This window comes from Pristiophorus japonicus, chromosome 23 (genome assembly GCF_044704955.1).
Source record: "Pristiophorus japonicus isolate sPriJap1 chromosome 23, sPriJap1.hap1, whole genome shotgun sequence".
NCBI classification, from domain to species: Eukaryota; Metazoa; Chordata; class Chondrichthyes; family Pristiophoridae; genus Pristiophorus; species Pristiophorus japonicus.
Window position 1 is genome coordinate 37,594,923 of NC_091999.1, and position 19,554 is coordinate 37,614,476.

The window sequence follows — 19,554 nt, forward strand, 5'->3', positions numbered from 1 at the left end:
CCGCATTCTCGACTGAATCGGGAGTTTGTCTGTTCAAGTCGCACTTCTGAGACTTGAGCATATCATCTTGGTTAACACTCAAAGTGCAGCACTTGGGGAATTTTGCAATGTTGAAGCTGTTGACTTTCGGATGAAATGTTAAATTGAAGCTCCGTCTGCACCCTCGGGTGAATATGAAAGTTCCCAGTGCATTATTCGAAAAAGAATAGGAGATTTGCCCCCGTGTCAATATTACTAAAAATGTTCGTAAATGCTCACTGAAAGCCGATGTGCATGTGTTTGTATGTGGGGTTGGGGTTGAAGCCCAGATTCTCACAGAGACAGAATCCAGGTTCTCACAGGACCAGAACAGCCGAGTGGTTGAGGCGTTGGCCTTAAAACTCAATGGGTTTGTCCCGCGTGGGTTTGTCCCCCACTCCTGGTATCTCTTTAATTTAACACGGATATCCTCCCATTCTGATCAGTGAGACCGGATTTTCATCGGTTGAATCAGCAATTTTCTGCAACAATGTGACACTCTGAACCGATAATGAAATGAAATTGTGAAATGTATCTGTGTCGCTCGGTTTCTGCCTCTCTCTCTCTCTTCAGAGAATTTTCTATGTTTGAGTCTTTGTCTCTCTCAGTCTGACTCACTCTGTCTGTCCCTGTTTCTCTGTTTGTCTCTGTCTCTCAATCTGTCTCTTTCTCATGGTGCCACGTATGTTCCAATGGGATTCTCTCAGACTCTTTTTCTGACTGGTTCTCTCGTTCCCATCATTTCGGTCTGTCCATGTCTTTGCCTGTCTCTGTTAGTCCCTGCCTGTAAGCTGAGAATTATTTCCATCATTTTCTGTTTTAGTCTCGATCGCTCTCTCTCTATCTGTCTCTCTACTTGTCACTGTCTTTATCAATGTCTTTCTCTCACTCTTTCCCTCTCTCTCTTAATAGATCACACACCCACATCTCTGTATATGTATATATGTGAGTCTTTTTCTCACTCAGTCTGCCTCTCCTTCTCAGTCTCACACTTTCTGTCTCTCATTCTCTCTATCTCGCTGTCTGTCTCTCCCTGTTTGTCGGTTTGTCTCTGTCTCTCAATGTGTCTGTCGACTTCTCCTGGTGTCCAGTTCTGTTCACAGTGACTCGATTCCTGCTCTGACAGAACTGGTATCCGTCAGTTCCTCGTTAGTATAGTGGTGAGTATCCCCGCCTGTCACGCGGGAGACCGGGGTTCAATTCCCCGACGGGGAGGCAGTTGTTTCAAAATGTCGAATTTTACTTCTGTTTCTTGGAAGAGATGCATATTAAAAAGAACCAGAGTAATATGGAACTGTAAAAATACAGGTGGATGAGATTGCCTCGTCCAGATTTTTAGCAAACGGAGAATTTTTCAGGAGTCTTTGGCCGTCTGCAACACAGAGATGGATGACTGAGTTTTTTCTGAGTAAAGTTTAAAAAGACAGCGACACAGTAGTCGTGGCCGAGTGGTTAAGGCGATGGACTAGAAATCCATTGGGTTATCCCGCGCAGGTTCGAATCCTGACGACTACGATTCTCAGCATTTTTCATTCCATTTCACAATTTAACCGGTTCTCTGCCAAACTGATCCTGAGATAGATGGAATAACGTCCCACACCTTTCAACTTTGAAATTTTTTTCTCATTTTTATTAATCTGCAATATTCACGATACATCCGTTTCAAAAATCGCAAACATCAGTCAAAGTTGCGACAGTGATTCAGCCTGTCTATTCCTCGAGATGTCTGAGGCATCTGTGCATTGTCGTTGGTGCGTGCAAATTTTTGGATATGTGTGTGTGGGTCTCTGTGTCTGTCTATCTATTTATATGTCTCTGTGTATGTGCAACTGTCACTGGAAATCATCACCATGAATTTGATATGTCCTGGAACGTATAAAAACGACTTGGGGAAAATAATACGGTTGCGAACTTTTGTATCGGCTTTGGTTCAGTGGCCGCATTCTCGACTGAATCGGGAGTTTGTCTGTTCAAGTCGCACTTCTGAGACTTGAGCATATCATCTTGGTTAACACTCAAAGTGCAGCACTTGGGGAATTTTGCAATGTTGAAGCTGTTGACTTTCGGATGAAATGTTAAATTGAAGCTCCGTCTGCACCCTCGGGTGAATATGAAAGTTCCCAGTGCATTATTCGAAAAAGAATAGGAGATTTGCCCCCGTGTCAATATTACTAAAAATGTTCGTAAATGCTCACTGAAAGCCGATGTGCATGTGTTTGTATGTGGGGTTGGGGTTGAAGCCCAGATTCTCACAGAGACAGAATCCAGGTTCTCACAGGACCAGAACAGCCGAGTGGTTGAGGCGTTGGCCTTAAAACTCAATGGGTTTGTCCCGCGTGGGTTTGTCCCCCACTCCTGGTATCTCTTTAATTTAACACGGATATCCTCCCATTCTGATCAGTGAGACCGGATTTTCATCGGTTGAATCAGCAATTTTCTGCAACAATGTGGCACTCTGAACCGATAATGAAATGAAATTGTGAAATGTATCTGTGTCGCTCGGTTTCTGCCTCTCTCTCTCTCTTCAGAGAGTTTTCTATGTTTGAGTCTTTGTCTCTCTCAGTCTGACTCACTCTGTCTGTCCCTGTTTCTCTGTTTGTCTCTGTCTCTCAATCTGTCTCTTTCTCATGGTGCCACGTATGTTCCAATGGGATTCTCTCAGACTCTTTTTCTGACTGGTTCTCTCGTTCCCATCATTTCGGTCTGTCCATGTCTTTGCCTGTCTCTGTTAGTCCCTGCCTGTAAGCTGAGAAGTATTTCCATCATTTTCTGTTTTAGTCTCGATCGCTCTCTCTCTATCTGTCTCTCTACTTGTCACTGTCTTTATCAATGTCTTTCTCTCACTCTTTCCCTCTCTCTCTTAATAGATCACACACCCACATCTCTGTATATGTATATATTTGAGTCTTTTTCTCACTCAGTCTGCCTCTCCTTCTCAGTCTCACACTTTCTGTCTCTCATTCTCTCTATCTCGCTGTCTGTCTCTCCCTGTTTGTCGGTTTGTCTCTGTCTCTCAATGTGTCTGTCGACTTCTCCTGGTGTCCAGTTCTGTTCACAGTGACTCGATTCCTGCTCTGACAGAACTGGTACCCGTCAGTTCCTCGTTAGTATAGTGGTGAGTATCCCCGCCTGTCACGCGGGAGACCGGGGTTCAATTCCCCGACGGGGAGGCAGTTGTTTCAAAATGTCGAATTTTACTTCTGTTTCTTGGAAGAGATGCATATTAAAAAGAACCAGAGTAATATGGAACTGTAAAAATACAGGTGGATGAGATTGCCTCGTCCAGATTTTTAGCAAACGGAGAATTTTTCAGGAGTCTTTGGCCGTCTGCAACACAGAGATGGATGACTGAGTTTTTTCTGAGTAAAGTTTAAAAAGACAGCGACACAGTAGTCGTGGCCGAGTGGTTAAGGCGATGGACTAGAAATCCATTGGGTTATCCCGCGCAGGTTCGAATCCTGACGACTACGATTCTCAGCATTTTTCATTTCATTTCACAATTTAACCGGTTCTCTGCCAAACTAATCCTGAGATAGATGGAATAACGTCCCACACCTTTCAACTTTGACATTTTTTTCTTATTTTTATTAATCTGCAATATTCACGATACATCCGTTTCAAAAATCGCAAACATCAGTCAAAGTTGCGACAGTGATTTAGCCTGTCTATTCCTCGAGATGTCTGAGGCATCTGTGCATTGTCGTTGGTGCGTGCAAATTTTTGGATATGTGTGTGTGGGTCTCTGTGTCTGTCTATCTATTTATATGTCTCTGTGTATGTGCAACTGTCACTGGAAATCATCACCATGAATTTGATATGTCCTGGAACGTATAAAAACGACTTGGGGAAAATAATACGGTTGCGAACTTTTGTATCGGCTTTGGTTCAGTGGCCGCATTCTCGACTGAATCGGGAGTTTGTCTGTTCAAGTCGCACTTCTGAGACTTGAGCATATCATCTTGGTTAACACTCAAAGTGCAGCACTTGGGGAATTTTGCAATGTTGAAGCTGTTGACTTTCGGATGAAATGTTAAATTGAAGCTCCGTCTGCACCCTCGGGTGGATATGAAAGTTCCCAGTGCATTGTTCGAAAAAGAATATGAGAGTTGCCCCCGTGTCAATATTACTAAAAATGTTCGTAAATGCTCACTGAAAGCCGATGTGTCTGTGTTTGTATGTGGGGTTGGGGTAGAAGCCCAGATTCTCACAGAGACAGAATCCAGGTTCTCACAGGACCAGAACAGCCGAGTGGTTGAGGCGTTGGCCTTAAAACTCAATGGGTTTGTCCCGCGTGGGTTTGTCCCCCACTCCTGGTATCTCTTTAATTTAACACGGATATCCTCCCATTCTGATCAGTGAGACCGGATTTTCATCGGTTGAATCAGCAATTTTCTGTAACAATGTGACACTCTGAACCGATAATGAAATGAAATTGTGAAATGTATCTGTGTCGCTCGGTTTCTGCCTCTCTCTCTCTCTCTTCAGAGAGTTTTGTATGTTTGAGTCTTTGTCTCTCTCAGTCTGACTCACTCTGTCTGTCCCTGTTTCTCTGTTTGTCTCTGTCTCTCAATCTGTCTCTTTCTCACGGTGCCACGTATGTTCCAATGGGATTCTCTCAGACTCTTTGTCTGACTGCCTCTCTCTTTCCCATCATTTCGGTCTGTCCATGTCTTTGCCTGTCTCTGTTAGTCCCTGCCTGTAAGCTGAGAAGTATTTCCATCATTTTCTGTTTTAGTCTCTGTCGCTCTCTCTCTATCTGTCTCTCTCCTTTCACAGTCTTTATCGTTGTCTTTCTCTCACTCTTTCCCTCTCTCTCTGAATAGTATCACTCACACACATCTCTGTATATGTATATATTTGAGTCTTTTTCTCACTCAGTCTTCCTCTCCTTCTCAGTCTCACACTTTCTGTCTCTCATTCTCTCTATCTCGCTGTCTGTCTCTCCCTGTTTGTCGATTTGTCTCTGTCTCTCAATGTGTCTGTCGACTTCTCCTGGTGTCCAGTTCTGTTCACAGTGACTCGATTCCTGCTCTGACAGAACTGGTACACGTCAGTTCCTCGTTAGTATAGTGGTGAGTATCCCCGCCTGTCACGCGGGAGACTGGGGTTCAATTCCCCGACGGGGAGGCAGTTGTTTCAAAATGTCGAATTTTACTTCTGTTTCTTGGAAGAGATGCATATTAAAAAGAACCAGAGTAATATGGAACTGTAAAAATACAGGTGGATGAGATTGCCTCGTCCAGATTTTTAGCAAACGGAGAATTTTTCAGGAGTCTTTGGCCGTCTGCAACACAGAGATGGATGACTGAGTTTTTTCTGAGTAAAGTTTAAAAAGACAGCGACGCAGTAGTCGTGGCCGAGTGGTTAAGGCGATGGACTAGAAATCCATTGGGTTATCCCGCACAGGTTCGAATCCCGACGACGATTCTCAGCATTTTTCATTCCATTTCACAATTTAACCAGTTCTCTGCCAAACTGACGCTGAGATAGATGGAATAACGTCCCACACCTTTGAACTTTGACATTTTTTTCTCATTTTTATTAATCTGCAATATTCACGATACATCCGTTTCAAAAATCGCAAACATCAGTCAAAGTTGCGACAGTGATTCAGCCTGTCTATTCCTCGAGATGTCTGAGGCATCTGTGCATTGTCGTTGGTGCGTGAAGATTTTTGGATATGTGTGTGTGGGTCTCTGTGTCTGTCTATCTATTTATATGTCTCTGTGTATGTGCAACTGTCACTGGAAATCATCACCATGAATTAGATATGTCCTGGAACGTATAAAAACGACTTGGGGAAAATAATACGGTTGCGAACTTTTGTATCGGCTTTGGTTCAGTGGCAGCATTCTCGACTGAATCGGGAGTTTGTCTGTTCAAGTCGCACTTCTGAGACTTGAGCAGATCATCTTGGCTAACACTCAAGTGCAGCACTTGGGGAATTTTGCAATGTTGAAGCTGTTGACTTTTGGATGAAATGTTAAATTGAAGCTCCGTCTGCACCCTCGGGTGGATATGAAAGTTCCCAGTGCATTGTTCGAAAAAGAATATGAGAGTTGCCCCCGTGTCAATATTACTAAAAATGTTCGTAAATGCTCACTGAAAGCCGATGTGTCTGTGTTTGTATGTGGGGTTGGGGTAGAAGCCCAGATTCTCACAGAGACAGAATCCAGGTTCTCACAGGACCAGAACAGCCGAGTGGTTGAGGCGTTGGCCTTAAAACTCAATGGGTTTGTCCCGCGTGGGTTTGTCCCCCACTCCTGGTATCTCTTTAATTTAACACGGATATCCTCCCATTCTGATCAGTGAGACCGGATTTTCATCGGTTGAATCAGCAATTTTCTGTAACAATGTGACACTCTGAACCGATAATGAAATGAAATTGTGAAATGTATCTGTGTCGCTCGGTTTCTGCCTCTCTCTCTCTCTCTTCAGAGAGTTTTGTATGTTTGAGTCTTTGTCTCTCTCAGTCTGACTCACTCTGTCTGTCCCTGTTTCTCTGTTTGTCTCTGTCTCTCAATCTGTCTCTTTCTCACGGTGCCACGTATGTTCCAATGGGATTCTCTCAGACTCTTTGTCTGACTGGCTCTCTCTTTCCCATCATTTCGGTCTGTCCATGTCTTTGCCTGTCTCTGTTAGTCCCTGCCTGTAAGCTGAGAAGTATTTCCATCATTTTCTGTTTTAGTCTCTGTCGCTCTCTCTCTCTCTGTCTCTCTCCTTGTCACAGTCTTTATCGTTGTCTTTCTCTCACTCTTTCCCTCTCTCTCTGAATAGATCACTCACACACATCTCTGTATATGTATATATTTGAGTCTTTTTCTCACTCAGTCTTCCTCTCCTTCTCAGTCTCACACTTTCTGTCTCTCGTTCTCTCTATCTCGCTGTCTGTCTCTCCCTGTTTGTCGGTTTGTCTCTGTCTCTCAATGTGTCTGTCGACTTCTCCTGGTGTCCAGTTCTGTTCACAGTGACTCGATTACTGCTCTGACGGAATTGGTACACGTCAGTTCCTCGTTAGTATAGTGGTGAGTATCCCCGCTGGTCACGCGGGAGACCAGGGTTCAATTCCCCGACGGGGAGGCAGTTGTTTCAAAATGTCGAATTTTACTTCTGTTTCTTGGAAGAGATGCATGTTAAAAAGAACCAGAGTAATATGGAACTGTAAAAATACAGGTGGATGAGATTGCCTCGTCTAGATTTTTAGCAAACGGAGAATTTTTCAGGTGTCTTTGGCCGTCTGCTACACAGAGATGGATGACTGAGTTTTTTCTGAGTAAAGTTTAAAAAGGCACCGACACAGTAGTCGTGGCCGAGTGGTTAAGGCGATGGACTAGATATCTGTTGGGTTATCCCGCGCAGGTTCGAATCCTGCCGACTACGATTCTCAGCATTTTTCATTTCATTTCACAATTTAACCGGTTCTCTGCCAAACTAATCCTGAGATAGATGGAATAACGTCCCACACCTTTCAACTTTGACATTTTTTTCTCATTTTTATTAATCTGCAATATTCACGATACATCCGTTTCAAAAATCGCAAACATCAGTCAAAGTTGCGACAGTGATTCAGCCTGTCTATTCCTCGAGATGTCTGAGGCATCTGTGCATTGTCGTTGGTGCGTGCAAATTTTTGGATATGTGTGTGTGGGTCTCTGTGTCTGTCTATCTATTTATATGTCTCTGTGTATGTGCAACTGTCACTGGAAATCATCACCATGAATTTGATATGTCCTGGAACGTATAAAAACGACTTGGGGAAAATAATACGGTTGCGAACTTTTGTATCGGCTTTGGTTCAGTGGCCGCATTCTCGACTGAATCGGGAGTTTGTCTGTTCAAGTCGCACTTCTGAGACTTGAGCATATCATCTTGGTTAACACTCAAAGTGCAGCACTTGGGGAATTTTGCAATGTTGAAGCTGTTGACTTTCGGATGAAATGTTAAATTGAAGCTCCGTCTGCACCCTCGGGTGAATATGAAAGTTCCCAGTGCATTATTCGAAAAAGAATAGGAGATTTGCCCCCGTGTCAATATTACTAAAAATGTTCGTAAATGCTCACTGAAAGCCGATGTGCATGTGTTTGTATGTGGGGTTGGGGTTGAAGCCCAGATTCTCACAGAGACAGAATCCAGGTTCTCACAGGACCAGAACAGCCGAGTGGTTGAGGCGTTGGCCTTAAAACTCAATGGGTTTGTCCCGCGTGGGTTTGTCCCCCACTCCTGGTATCTCTTTAATTTAACACGGATATCCTCCCATTCTGATCAGTGAGACCGGATTTTCATCGGTTGAATCAGCAATTTTCTGCAACAATGTGACACTCTGAACCGATAATGAAATGAAATTGTGAAATGTATCTGTGTCGCTCGGTTTCTGCCTCTCTCTCTCTCTTCAGAGAGTTTTCTATGTTTGAGTCTTTGTCTCTCTCAGTCTGACTCACTCTGTCTGTCCCTGTTTCTCTGTTTGTCTCTGTCTCTCAATCTGTCTCTTTCTCACGGTGCCACGTATGTTCCAATGGGATTCTCTCAGACTCTTTTTCTGACTGGTTCTCTCTTTCCCATCATTTCGGTCTGTCCATGTCTTTGCCTGTCTCTGTTAGTCCCTGCCTGTAAGCTGAGAAGTATTTCCATCATTTTCTGTTTTAGTCTCGATCGCTCTCTCTCTATCTGTCTCTCTCCTTGTCACTGTCTTTATCAATGTCTTTCTCTCACTCTTTCCCTCTCTCTCTTAATAGATCACACACCCACATCTCTGTATATGTATATATTTGAGTCTTTTTCTCACTCAGTCTGCCTCTCCTTCTCAGTCTCACACTTTCTGTCTCTCATTCTCTCTATCTCGCTGTCTGTCTCTCCCTGTTTGTCGGTTTGTCTCTGTCTCTCAATGTGTCTGTCGACTTCTCCTGGTGTCCAGTTCTGTTCACAGTGACTCGATTCCTGCTCTGACAGAACTGGTATCCGTCAGTTCCTCGTTAGTATAGTGGTGAGTATCCCCGCCTGTCACGTGGGAGACCGGGGTTCAATTCCCCGACGGGGAGGCAGTTGTTTCAAAATGTCGAATTGTACTTCTGTTTCTTGGAAGAGATGCATATTAAAAAGAACCAGAGTAATATGGAACTGTAAAAATACAGGTGGATGAGATTGCCTCGTCCAGATTTTTAGCAAACGGAGAATTTTTCAGGAGTCTTTGGCCGTCTGCAACACAGAGATGGATGACTGAGTTTTTTCTGAGTAAAGTTTAAAAAGACAGCGACACAGTAGTCGTGGCCGAGTGGTTAAGGCGATGGACTAGAAATCCATTGGGTTATCCCGCGCAGGTTCGAATCCTGACGACTACGATTCTCAGCATTTTTCATTCCATTTCACAATTTAATCGGTTCTCTGCCAAACTGATCCTGAGATAGATGGAATAACGTCCCACACCTTTCAACTTTGACATTTTTTTCTCATTTTTATTAATCTGCAATATTCACGATACATCCGTTTCAAAAATCGCAAACATCAGTCAAAGTTGCGACAGTGATTCAGCCTGTCTATTCCTCGAGATGTCTGAGGCATCTGTGCATTGTCGTTGGTGCGTGCAAATTTTTGGATATGTGTGTGTGGGTCTCTGTGTCTGTCTATCTATTTATATGTCTCTGTGTATGTGCAACTGTCACTGGAAATCATCACCATGAATTTGATATGTCCTGGAACGTATACAAACGACTTGGGGAAAATAATACGGTTGCGAACTTTTGTATCGGCTTTGGTTCAGTGGCCGCATTCTCGACTGAATCGGGAGTTTGTCTGTTCAAGTCGCACTTCTGAGACTTGAGCATATCATCTTGGTTAACACTCAAAGTGCAGCACTTGGGGAATTTTGCAATGTTGAAGCTGTTGACTTTCGGATGAAATGTTAAATTGAAGCTCCGTCTGCACCCTCGGGTGAATATGAAAGTTCCCAGTACATTATTCGAAAAAGAATAGGAGATTTGCCCCCGTGTCAATATTACTAAAAATGTTCGTAAATGCTCACTGAAAGCCGATGTGCATGTGTTTGTATGTGGGGTTGGGGTTGAAGCCCAGATTCTCACAGAGACAGAATCCAGGTTCTCACAGGACCAGAACAGCCGAGTGGTTGAGGCGTTGGCCTTAAAACTCAATGGGTTTGTCCCGCGTGGGTTTGTCCCCCACTCCTGGTATCTCTTTAATTTAACACGGATATCCTCCCATTCTGATCAGTGAGACCGGATTTTCATCGGTTGAATCAGCAATTTTCTGCAACAATGTGACACTCTGAACCGATAATGAAATGAAATTGTGAAATGTATCTGTGTCGCTCGGTTTCTGCCTCTCTCTCTCTCTTCAGAGAATTTTCTATGTTTGAGTCTTTGTCTCTCTCAGTCTGACTCACTCTGTCTGTCCCTGTTTCTCTGTTTGTCTCTGTCTCTCAATCTGTCTCTTTCTCATGGTGCCACGTATGTTCCAATGGGATTCTCTCAGACTCTTTTTCTGACTGGTTCTCTCGTTCCCATCATTTCGGTCTGTCCATGTCTTTGCCTGTCTCTGTTAGTCCCTGCCTGTAAGCTGAGAATTATTTCCATCATTTTCTGTTTTAGTCTCGATCGCTCTCTCTCTATCTGTCTCTCTACTTGTCACTGTCTTTATCAATGTCTTTCTCTCACTCTTTCCCTCTCTCTCTTAATAGATCACACACCCACATCTCTGTATATGTATATATGTGAGTCTTTTTCTCACTCAGTCTGCCTCTCCTTCTCAGTCTCACACTTTCTGTCTCTCATTCTCTCTATCTCGCTGTCTGTCTCTCCCTGTTTGTCGGTTTGTCTCTGTCTCTCAATGTGTCTGTCGACTTCTCCTGGTGTCCAGTTCTGTTCACAGTGACTCGATTCCTGCTCTGACAGAACTGGTATCCGTCAGTTCCTCGTTAGTATAGTGGTGAGTATCCCCGCCTGTCACGCGGGAGACCGGGGTTCAATTCCCCGACGGGGAGGCAGTTGTTTCAAAATGTCGAATTTTACTTCTGTTTCTTGGAAGAGATGCATATTAAAAAGAACCAGAGTAATATGGAACTGTAAAAATACAGGTGGATGAGATTGCCTCGTCCAGATTTTTAGCAAACGGAGAATTTTTCAGGAGTCTTTGGCCGTCTGCAACACAGAGATGGATGACTGAGTTTTTTCTGAGTAAAGTTTAAAAAGACAGCGACACAGTAGTCGTGGCCGAGTGGTTAAGGCGATGGACTAGAAATCCATTGGGTTATCCCGCGCAGGTTCGAATCCTGACGACTACGATTCTCAGCATTTTTCATTCCATTTCACAATTTAACCGGTTCTCTGCCAAACTGATCCTGAGATAGATGGAATAACGTCCCACACCTTTCAACTTTGATTTTTTTTTCTCATTTTTATTAATCTGCAATATTCACGATACATCCGTTTCAAAAATCGCAAACATCAGTCAAAGTTGCGACAGTGATTCAGCCTGTCTATTCCTCGAGATGTCTGAGGCATCTGTGCATTGTCGTTGGTGCGTGCAAATTTTTGGATATGTGTGTGTGGGTCTCTGTGTCTGTCTATCTATTTATATGTCTCTGTGTATGTGCAACTGTCACTGGAAATCATCACCATGAATTTGATATGTCCTGGAACGTATAAAAACGACTTGGGGAAAATAATACGGTTGCGAACTTTTGTATCGGCTTTGGTTCAGTGGCCGCATTCTCGACTGAATCGGGAGTTTGTCTGTTCAAGTCGCACTTCTGAGACTTGAGCATATCATCTTGGTTAACACTCAAAGTGCAGCACTTGGGGAATTTTGCAATGTTGAAGCTGTTGACTTTCGGATGAAATGTTAAATTGAAGCTCCGTCTGCACCCTCGGGTGAATATGAAAGTTCCCAGTGCATTATTCGAAAAAGAATAGGAGATTTGCCCCCGTGTCAATATTACTAAAAATGTTCGTAAATGCTCACTGAAAGCCGATGTGCATGTGTTTGTATGTGGGGTTGGGGTTGAAGCCCAGATTCTCACAGAGACAGAATCCAGGTTCTCACAGGACCAGAACAGCCGAGTGGTTGAGGCGTTGGCCTTAAAACTCAATGGGTTTGTCCCGCGTGGGTTTGTCCCCCACTCCTGGTATCTCTTTAATTTAACACGGATATCCTCCCATTCTGATCAGTGAGACCGGATTTTCATCGGTTGAATCAGCAATTTTCTGCAACAATGTGGCACTCTGAACCGATAATGAAATGAAATTGTGAAATGTATCTGTGTCGCTCGGTTTCTGCCTCTCTCTCTCTCTTCAGAGAGTTTTCTATGTTTGAGTCTTTGTCTCTCTCAGTCTGACTCACTCTGTCTGTCCCTGTTTCTCCGTTTGTCTCTGTCTCTCAATCTGTCTCTTTCTCATGGTGCCACGTATGTTCCAATGGGATTCTCTCAGACTCTTTTTCTGACTGGTTCTCTCGTTCCCATCATTTCGGTCTGTCCATGTCTTTGCCTGTCTCTGTTAGTCCCTGCCTGTAAGCTGAGAAGTATTTCCATCATTTTCTGTTTTAGTCTCGATCGCTCTCTCTCTATCTGTCTCTCTACTTGTCACTGTCTTTATCAATGTCTTTCTCTCACTCTTTCCCTCTCTCTCTTAATAGATCACACACCCACATCTCTGTATATGTATATATTTGAGTCTTTTTCTCACTCAGTCTGCCTCTCCTTCTCAGTCTCACACTTTCTGTCTCTCATTCTCTCTATCTCGCTGTCTGTCTCTCCCTGTTTGTCGGTTTGTCTCTGTCTCTCAATGTGTCTGTCGACTTCTCCTGGTGTCCAGTTCTGTTCACAGTGACTCGATTCCTGCTCTGACAGAACTGGTATCCGTCAGTTCCTCGTTAGTATAGTGGTGAGTATCCCCGCCTGTCACGCGGGAGACCGGGGTTCAATTCCCCGACGGGGAGGCAGTTGTTTCAAAATGTCGAATTTTACTTCTGTTTCTTGGAAGAGATGCATATTAAAAAGAACCAGAGTAATATGGAACTGTAAAAATACAGGTGGATGAGATTGCCTCGTCCAGATTTTTAGCAAACGGAGAATTTTTCAGGAGTCTTTGGCCGTCTGCAACACAGAGATGGATGACTGAGTTTTTTCTGAGTAAAGTTTAAAAAGACAGCGACACAGTAGTCGTGGCCGAGTGGTTAAGGCGATGGACTAGAAATCCATTGGGTTATCCCGCGCAGGTTCGAATCCTGACGACTACGATTCTCAGCATTTTTCATTCCATTTCACAATTTAACCGGTTCTCTGCCAAACTGATCCTGAGATAGATGGAATAACGTCCCACACCTTTCAACTTTGAAATTTTTTTCTCATTTTTATTAATCTGCAATATTCACGATACATCCGTTTCAAAAATCGCAAACATCAGTCAAAGTTGCGACAGTGATTCAGCCTGTCTATTCCTCGAGATGTCTGAGGCATCTGTGCATTGTCGTTGGTGCGTGCAAATTTTTGGATATGTGTGTGTGGGTCTCTGTGTCTGTCTATCTATTTATATGTCTCTGTGTATGTGCAACTGTCACTGGAAATCATCACCATGAATTTGATATGTCCTGGAACGTATAAAAACGACTTGGGGAAAATAATACGGTTGCGAACTTTTGTATCGGCTTTGGTTCAGTGGCCGCATTCTCGACTGAATCGGGAGTTTGTCTGTTCAAGTCGCACTTCTGAGACTTGAGCATATCATCTTGGTTAACACTCAAAGTGCAGCACTTGGGGAATTTTGCAATGTTGAAGCTGTTGACTTTCGGATGAAATGTTAAATTGAAGCTCCGTCTGCACCCTCGGGTGGATATGAAAGTTCCCAGTGCATTGTTCGAAAAAGAATATGAGAGTTGCCCCCGTGTCAATATTACTAAAAATGTTCGTAAATGCTCACTGAAAGCCGATGTGTCTGTGTTTGTATGTGGGGTTGGGGTAGAAGCCCAGATTCTCACAGAGACAGAATCCAGGTTCTCACAGGACCAGAACAGCCGAGTGGTTGAGGCGTTGGCCTTAAAACTCAATGGGTTTGTCCCGCGTGGGTTTGTCCCCCACTCCTGGTATCTCTTTAATTTAACACGGATATCCTCCCATTCTGATCAGTGAGACCGGATTTTCATCGGTTGAATCAGCAATTTTCTGTAACAATGTGACACTCTGAACCGATAATGAAATGAAATTGTGAAATGTATCTGTGTCGCTCGGTTTCTGCCTCTCTCTCTCTCTCTTCAGAGAGTTTTGTATGTTTGAGTCTTTGTCTCTCTCAGTCTGACTCACTCTGTCTGTCCCTGTTTCTCTGTTTGTCTCTGTCTCTCAATCTGTCTCTTTCTCACGGTGCCACGTATGTTCCAATGGGATTCTCTCAGACTCTTTGTCTGACTGGCTCTCTCTTTCCCATCATTTCGGTCTGTCCATGTCTTTGCCTGTCTCTGTTAGTCCCTGCCTGTAAGCTGAGAAGTATTTCCATCATTTTCTGTTTTAGTCTCTGTCGCTCTCTCTCTATCTGTCTCTCTCCTTTCACAGTCTTTATCGTTGTCTTTCTCTCACTCTTTCCCTCTCTCTCTGAATAGTATCACTCACACACATCTCTGTATATGTATATATTTGAGTCTTTTTCTCACTCAGTCTTCCTCTCCTTCTCAGTCTCACACTTTCTGTCTCTCATTCTCTCTATCTCGCTGTCTGTCTCTCCCTGTTTGTCGATTTGTCTCTGTCTCTCAATGTGTCTGTCGACTTCTCCTGGTGTCCAGTTCTGTTCACAGTGACTCGATTCCTGCTCTGACAGAACTGGTACACGTCAGTTCCTCGTTAGTATAGTGGTGAGTATCCCCGCCTGTCATGCGGGAGACTGGGGTTCAATTCCCCGACGGGGAGGCAGTTGTTTCAAAATGTCGAATTTTACTTCTGTTTCTTGGAAGAGATGCATATTAAAAAGAACCAGAGTAATATGGAACTGTAAAAATACAGGTGGATGAGATTGCCTCGTCCAGATTTTTAGCAAACGGAGAATTTTTCAGGAGTCTTTGGCCGTCTGCAACACAGAGATGGATGACTGAGTTTTTTCTGAGTAAAGTTTAAAAAGACAGCGACGCAGTAGTCGTGGCCGAGTGGTTAAGGCGATGGACTGGAAATCCATTGGGTTATCCCGCACAGGTTCGAATCCTGACGACGACGATTCTCAGCATTTTTCATTCCATTTCACAATTTAACCAGTTCTCTGCCAAACTGACGCTGAGATAGATGGAATAACGTCCCACACCTTTGAACTTTGACATTTTTTTCTCATTTTTATTAATCTGCAATATTCACGATACATCCGTTTCAAAAATCGCAAACATCAGTCAAAGTTGCGACAGTGATTCAGCCTGTCTATTCCTCGAGATGTCTGAGGCATCTGTGCATTGTCGTTGGTGCGTGAAGATTTTTGGATATGTGTGTGTGGGTCTCTGTGTCTGTCTATCTATTTATATGTCTCTGTGTATGTGCAACTGTCACTGGAAATCATCACCATGAATTAGATATGTCCTGGAACGTATAAAAACGACTTGGGGAAAATAATACGGTTGCGAACTTTTGTATCGGCTTTGGTTCAGTGGCAGCATTCTCGACTGAATCGGGAGTTTGTCTGTTCAAGTCGCACTTCTGAGACTTGAGCAGATCATCTTGGCTAACACTCAAGTGCAGCACTTGGGGAATTTTGCAATGTTGAAGCTGTTGACTTTTGGATGAAATGTTAAATTGAAGCTCCGTCTGCACCCTCGGGTGGATATGAAAGTTCCCAGTGCATTGTTCGAAAAAGAATATGAGAGTTGCCCCCGTGTCAATATTACTAAAAATGTTCGTAAATGCTCACTGAAAGCCGATGTGTCTGTGTTTGTATGTGGGGTTGGGGTAGAAGCCCAGATTCTCACAGAGACAGAATCCAGGTTCTCACAGGACCAGAACAGCCGAGTGGTTGAGGCGTTGGCCTTAAAACTCAATGGGTTTGTCCCGCGTGGGTTTGTCCCCCACTCCTGGTATCTCTTTAATTTAACACGGATATCCTCCCATTCTGATCAGTGAGACCGGATTTTCATCGGTTGAATCAGCAATTTTCTGTAACAATGTGACACTCTGAACCGATAATGAAATGAAATTGTGAAATGTATCTGTGTCGCTCGGTTTCTGCCTCTCTCTCTCTCTCTTCAGAGAGTTTTGTATGTTTGAGTCTTTGTCTCTCTCAGTCTGACTCACTCTGTCTGTCCCTGTTTCTCTGTTTGTCTCTGTCTCTCAATCTGTCTCTTTCTCACGGTGCCACGTATGTTCCAATGGGATTCTCTCAGACTCTTTGTCTGACTGGCTCTCTCTTTCCCATCATTTCGGTCTGTCCATGTCTTTGCCTGTCTCTGTTAGTCCCTGCCTGTAAGCTGAGAAGTATTTCCATCATTTTCTGTTTTAGTCTCTGTCGCTCTCTCTCTCTCTGTCTCTCTCCTTGTCACAGTCTTTATCGTTGTCTTTCTCTCACTCTTTCCCTCTCTCTCTGAATAGATCACTCACACACATCTCTGTATATGTATATATTTGAGTCTTTTTCTCACTCAGTCTTCCTCTCCTTCTCAGTCTCACACTTTCTGTCTCTCGTTCTCTCTATCTCGCTGTCTGTCTCTCCCTGTTTGTCGGTTTGTCTCTGTCTCTCAATGTGTCTGTCGACTTCTCCTGGTGTCCAGTTCTGTTCACAGTGACTCGATTACTGCTCTGACGGAATTGGTACACGTCAGTTCCTCGTTAGTATAGTGGTGAGTATCCCCGCTGGTCACGCGGGAGACCGGGGTTCAATTCCCCGACGGGGAGGCAGTTGTTTCAAAATGTCGAATTTTACTTCTGTTTCTTGGAAGAGATGCATGTTAAAAAGAACCAGAGTAATATGGAACTGTAAAAATACAGGTGGATGAGATTGCCTCGTCTAGATTTTTAGCAAACGGAGAATTTTTCAGGTGTCTTTGGCCGTCTGCTACACAGAGATGGATGACTGAGTTTTTTCTGAGTAAAGTTTAAAAAGGCACCGACACAGTAGTCGTGGCCGAGTGGTTAAGGCGATGGACTAGATATCTGTTGGGTTATCCCGCGCAGGTTCGAATCCTGCCGACTACGATTCTCAGCATTTTTCATTTCATTTCACAATTTAACCGGTTCTCTGCCAAACTGATCCTGAGATAGATGGAATAACGTCCCACACCTTTCAACTTTGACATTTTTTTCTCATTTTTATTAATCTGCAATATTCACGATACATCCGTTTCAAAAATCGCAAACATCAGTCAAAGTTGCGACAGTGATTCAGCCTGTCTATTCCTCGAGATGTCTGAGGCATCTGTGCATTGTCGTTGGTGCGTGCAAATTTTTGGATATGTGTGTGTGGGTCTCTGTGTCTGTCTATCTATTTATATGTCTCTGTGTATGTGCAACTGTCACTGGAAATCATCACCATGAATTTGATATGTCCTGGAACGTATAAAAACGACTTGGGGAAAATAATACGGTTGCGAACTTTTGTATCGGCTTTGGTTCAGTGGCCGCATTCTCGACTGAATCGGGAGTTTGTCTGTTCAAGTCGCACTTCTGAGACTTGAGCATATCATCTTGGTTAACACTCAAAGTGCAGCACTTGGGGAATTTTGCAATGTTGAAGCTGTTGACTTTCGGATGAAATGTTAAATTGAAGCTCCGTCTGCACCCTCGGGTGAATATGAAAGTTCCCAGTGCATTATTCGAAAAAGAATAGGAGATTTGCCCCCGTGTCAATATTACTAAAAATGTTCGTAAATGCTCACTGAAAGCCGATGTGCATGTGTTTGTATGTGGGGTTGGGGTTGAAGCCCAGATTCTCACAGAGACAAAATCCAGGTTCTCACAGGACCAGAACAGCCGAGTGGTTGAGGCGTTGGCCTTAAAACTCAATGGGTTTGTCCCGCGTGGGTTTGTCCCCCACTCCTGGTATCTCTTTAATTTAACACGGATATCCTCCCATTCTGATCAGTGAGACCGGATTTTCATCGGTTGAATCAGCAATTTTCTGCAACAATGTGGCACTCTGAACCGATAATGAAATGAAATTGTGAAATGTATCTGTGTCGCTCGGTTTCTGCCTCTCTCTCTCTCTTCAGAGAGTTTTCTATGTTTGAGTCTTTGTCTCTCTCAGTCTGACTCACTCTGTCTGTCCCTGTTTCTCTGTTTGTCTCTGTCTCTCAATCTGTCTCTTTCTCATGGTGCCACGTATGTTCCAATGGGATTCTCTCAGACTCTTTTTCTGACTGGTTCTCTCGTTCCCATCATTTCGGTCTGTCCATGTCTTTGCCTGTCTCTGTTAGTCCCTGCCTGTAAGCTGAGAAGTATTTCCATCATTTTCTGTTTTAGTCTCGATCGCTCTCTCTCTATCTGTCTCTCTACTTGTCACTGTCTTTATCAATGTCTTTCTCTCACTCTTTTCCTCTCTCTCTTAATAGATCACACACCCACATCTCTGTATATGTATATATTTGAGTCTTTTTCTCACTCAGTCTGCCTCTCCTTCTCAGTCTCACACTTTCTGTCTCTCATTCTCTCTATCTCGCTGTCTGTCTCTCCCTGTTTGTCGGTTTGTCTCTGTCTCTCAATGTGTCTGTCGACTTCTCCTGGTGTCCAGTTCTGTTCACAGTGACTCGATTCCTGCTCTGACAGAACTGGTATCCGTCAGTTCCTCGTTAGTATAGTGGTGAGTATCCCCGCCTGTCACGCGGGAGACCGGGGTTCAATTCCCCGACGGGGAGGCAGTTGTTTCAAAATGTCGAATTTTACTTCTGTTTCTTGGAAGAGATGCATATTAAAAAGAACCAGAGTAATATGGAACTGTAAAAATACAGGTGGATGAGATTGCCTCGTCCAGATTTTTAGCAAACGGAGAATTTTTCAGGAGTCTTTGGCCGTCTGCAACACAGAGATGGATGACTGAGTTTTTTCTGAGTAAAGTTTAAAAAGACAGCGACACAGTAGTCGTGGCCGAGTGGTTAAGGCGATGGACTAGAAAACCATTGGGTTATCCCGCGCAGGTTCGAATCCTGACGACTACGATTCTCAGCATTTTTCATTCCATTTCACAATTTAACCGGTTCTCTGCCAAACTGATCCTGAGATAGATGGAATAACGTCCCACACCTTTCAACTTTGAAATTTTTTTCTCATTTTTATTAATCTGCAATATTCACGATACATCCGTTTCAAAAATCGCAAACATCAGTCAAAGTTGCGACAGTGATTCAGCCTGTCTATTCCTCGAGATGTCTGAGGCATCTGTGCATTGTCGTTGGTGCGTGCAAATTTTTGGATATGTGTGTGTGGGTCTCTGTGTCTGTCTATCTATTTATATGTCTCTGTGTATGTGCAACTGTCACTGGAAATCATCACCATGAATTTGATATGTCCTGGAACGTATAAAAACGACTTGGGGAAAATAATACGGTTGCGAACTTTTGTATCGGCTTTGGTTCAGTGGC

General features: G+C 43.7%; 15 non-coding genes across 15 annotated transcripts; all 15 read left to right on the top strand.

The window, feature by feature from the left end:
• Positions 1-1,161: 1,161 nt before the first annotated feature.
• Positions 1,162-1,233, top strand: trnad-guc (transfer RNA aspartic acid (anticodon GUC)). Its single transcript has one exon. It is a non-coding gene; the product is annotated as a tRNA-Asp (tRNA).
• Positions 1,234-1,452: 219 nt separating this feature from the next.
• On the top strand, positions 1,453-1,533 carry trnas-aga (transfer RNA serine (anticodon AGA)). The gene has a single exon. It is a non-coding gene; the product is annotated as a tRNA-Ser (tRNA).
• Positions 1,534-3,116: 1,583 nt separating this feature from the next.
• trnad-guc (transfer RNA aspartic acid (anticodon GUC)) lies at positions 3,117-3,188 on the top strand. Its single transcript has one exon. It is a non-coding gene; the product is annotated as a tRNA-Asp (tRNA).
• Positions 3,189-3,407: 219 nt separating this feature from the next.
• trnas-aga (transfer RNA serine (anticodon AGA)) lies at positions 3,408-3,488 on the top strand. Its single transcript has one exon. It is a non-coding gene; the product is annotated as a tRNA-Ser (tRNA).
• A 1,585-nt stretch (positions 3,489-5,073) lies between these two features.
• trnad-guc (transfer RNA aspartic acid (anticodon GUC)) lies at positions 5,074-5,145 on the top strand. The gene has a single exon. It is a non-coding gene; the product is annotated as a tRNA-Asp (tRNA).
• A 3,836-nt stretch (positions 5,146-8,981) lies between these two features.
• Positions 8,982-9,053, top strand: trnad-guc (transfer RNA aspartic acid (anticodon GUC)). The gene has a single exon. It is a non-coding gene; the product is annotated as a tRNA-Asp (tRNA).
• A 219-nt stretch (positions 9,054-9,272) lies between these two features.
• Positions 9,273-9,353, top strand: trnas-aga (transfer RNA serine (anticodon AGA)). The gene has a single exon. It is a non-coding gene; the product is annotated as a tRNA-Ser (tRNA).
• Positions 9,354-10,936: 1,583 nt separating this feature from the next.
• Positions 10,937-11,008, top strand: trnad-guc (transfer RNA aspartic acid (anticodon GUC)). The gene has a single exon. It is a non-coding gene; the product is annotated as a tRNA-Asp (tRNA).
• A 219-nt stretch (positions 11,009-11,227) lies between these two features.
• trnas-aga (transfer RNA serine (anticodon AGA)) lies at positions 11,228-11,308 on the top strand. The gene has a single exon. It is a non-coding gene; the product is annotated as a tRNA-Ser (tRNA).
• A 1,583-nt stretch (positions 11,309-12,891) lies between these two features.
• trnad-guc (transfer RNA aspartic acid (anticodon GUC)) lies at positions 12,892-12,963 on the top strand. Its single transcript has one exon. It is a non-coding gene; the product is annotated as a tRNA-Asp (tRNA).
• A 219-nt stretch (positions 12,964-13,182) lies between these two features.
• On the top strand, positions 13,183-13,263 carry trnas-aga (transfer RNA serine (anticodon AGA)). The gene has a single exon. It is a non-coding gene; the product is annotated as a tRNA-Ser (tRNA).
• A 1,585-nt stretch (positions 13,264-14,848) lies between these two features.
• Positions 14,849-14,920, top strand: trnad-guc (transfer RNA aspartic acid (anticodon GUC)). Its single transcript has one exon. It is a non-coding gene; the product is annotated as a tRNA-Asp (tRNA).
• A 219-nt stretch (positions 14,921-15,139) lies between these two features.
• On the top strand, positions 15,140-15,220 carry trnas-gga (transfer RNA serine (anticodon GGA)). The gene has a single exon. It is a non-coding gene; the product is annotated as a tRNA-Ser (tRNA).
• A 1,584-nt stretch (positions 15,221-16,804) lies between these two features.
• trnad-guc (transfer RNA aspartic acid (anticodon GUC)) lies at positions 16,805-16,876 on the top strand. The gene has a single exon. It is a non-coding gene; the product is annotated as a tRNA-Asp (tRNA).
• A 1,883-nt stretch (positions 16,877-18,759) lies between these two features.
• Positions 18,760-18,831, top strand: trnad-guc (transfer RNA aspartic acid (anticodon GUC)). Its single transcript has one exon. It is a non-coding gene; the product is annotated as a tRNA-Asp (tRNA).
• The last annotated feature ends 723 nt before the right edge of the window (positions 18,832-19,554 follow it).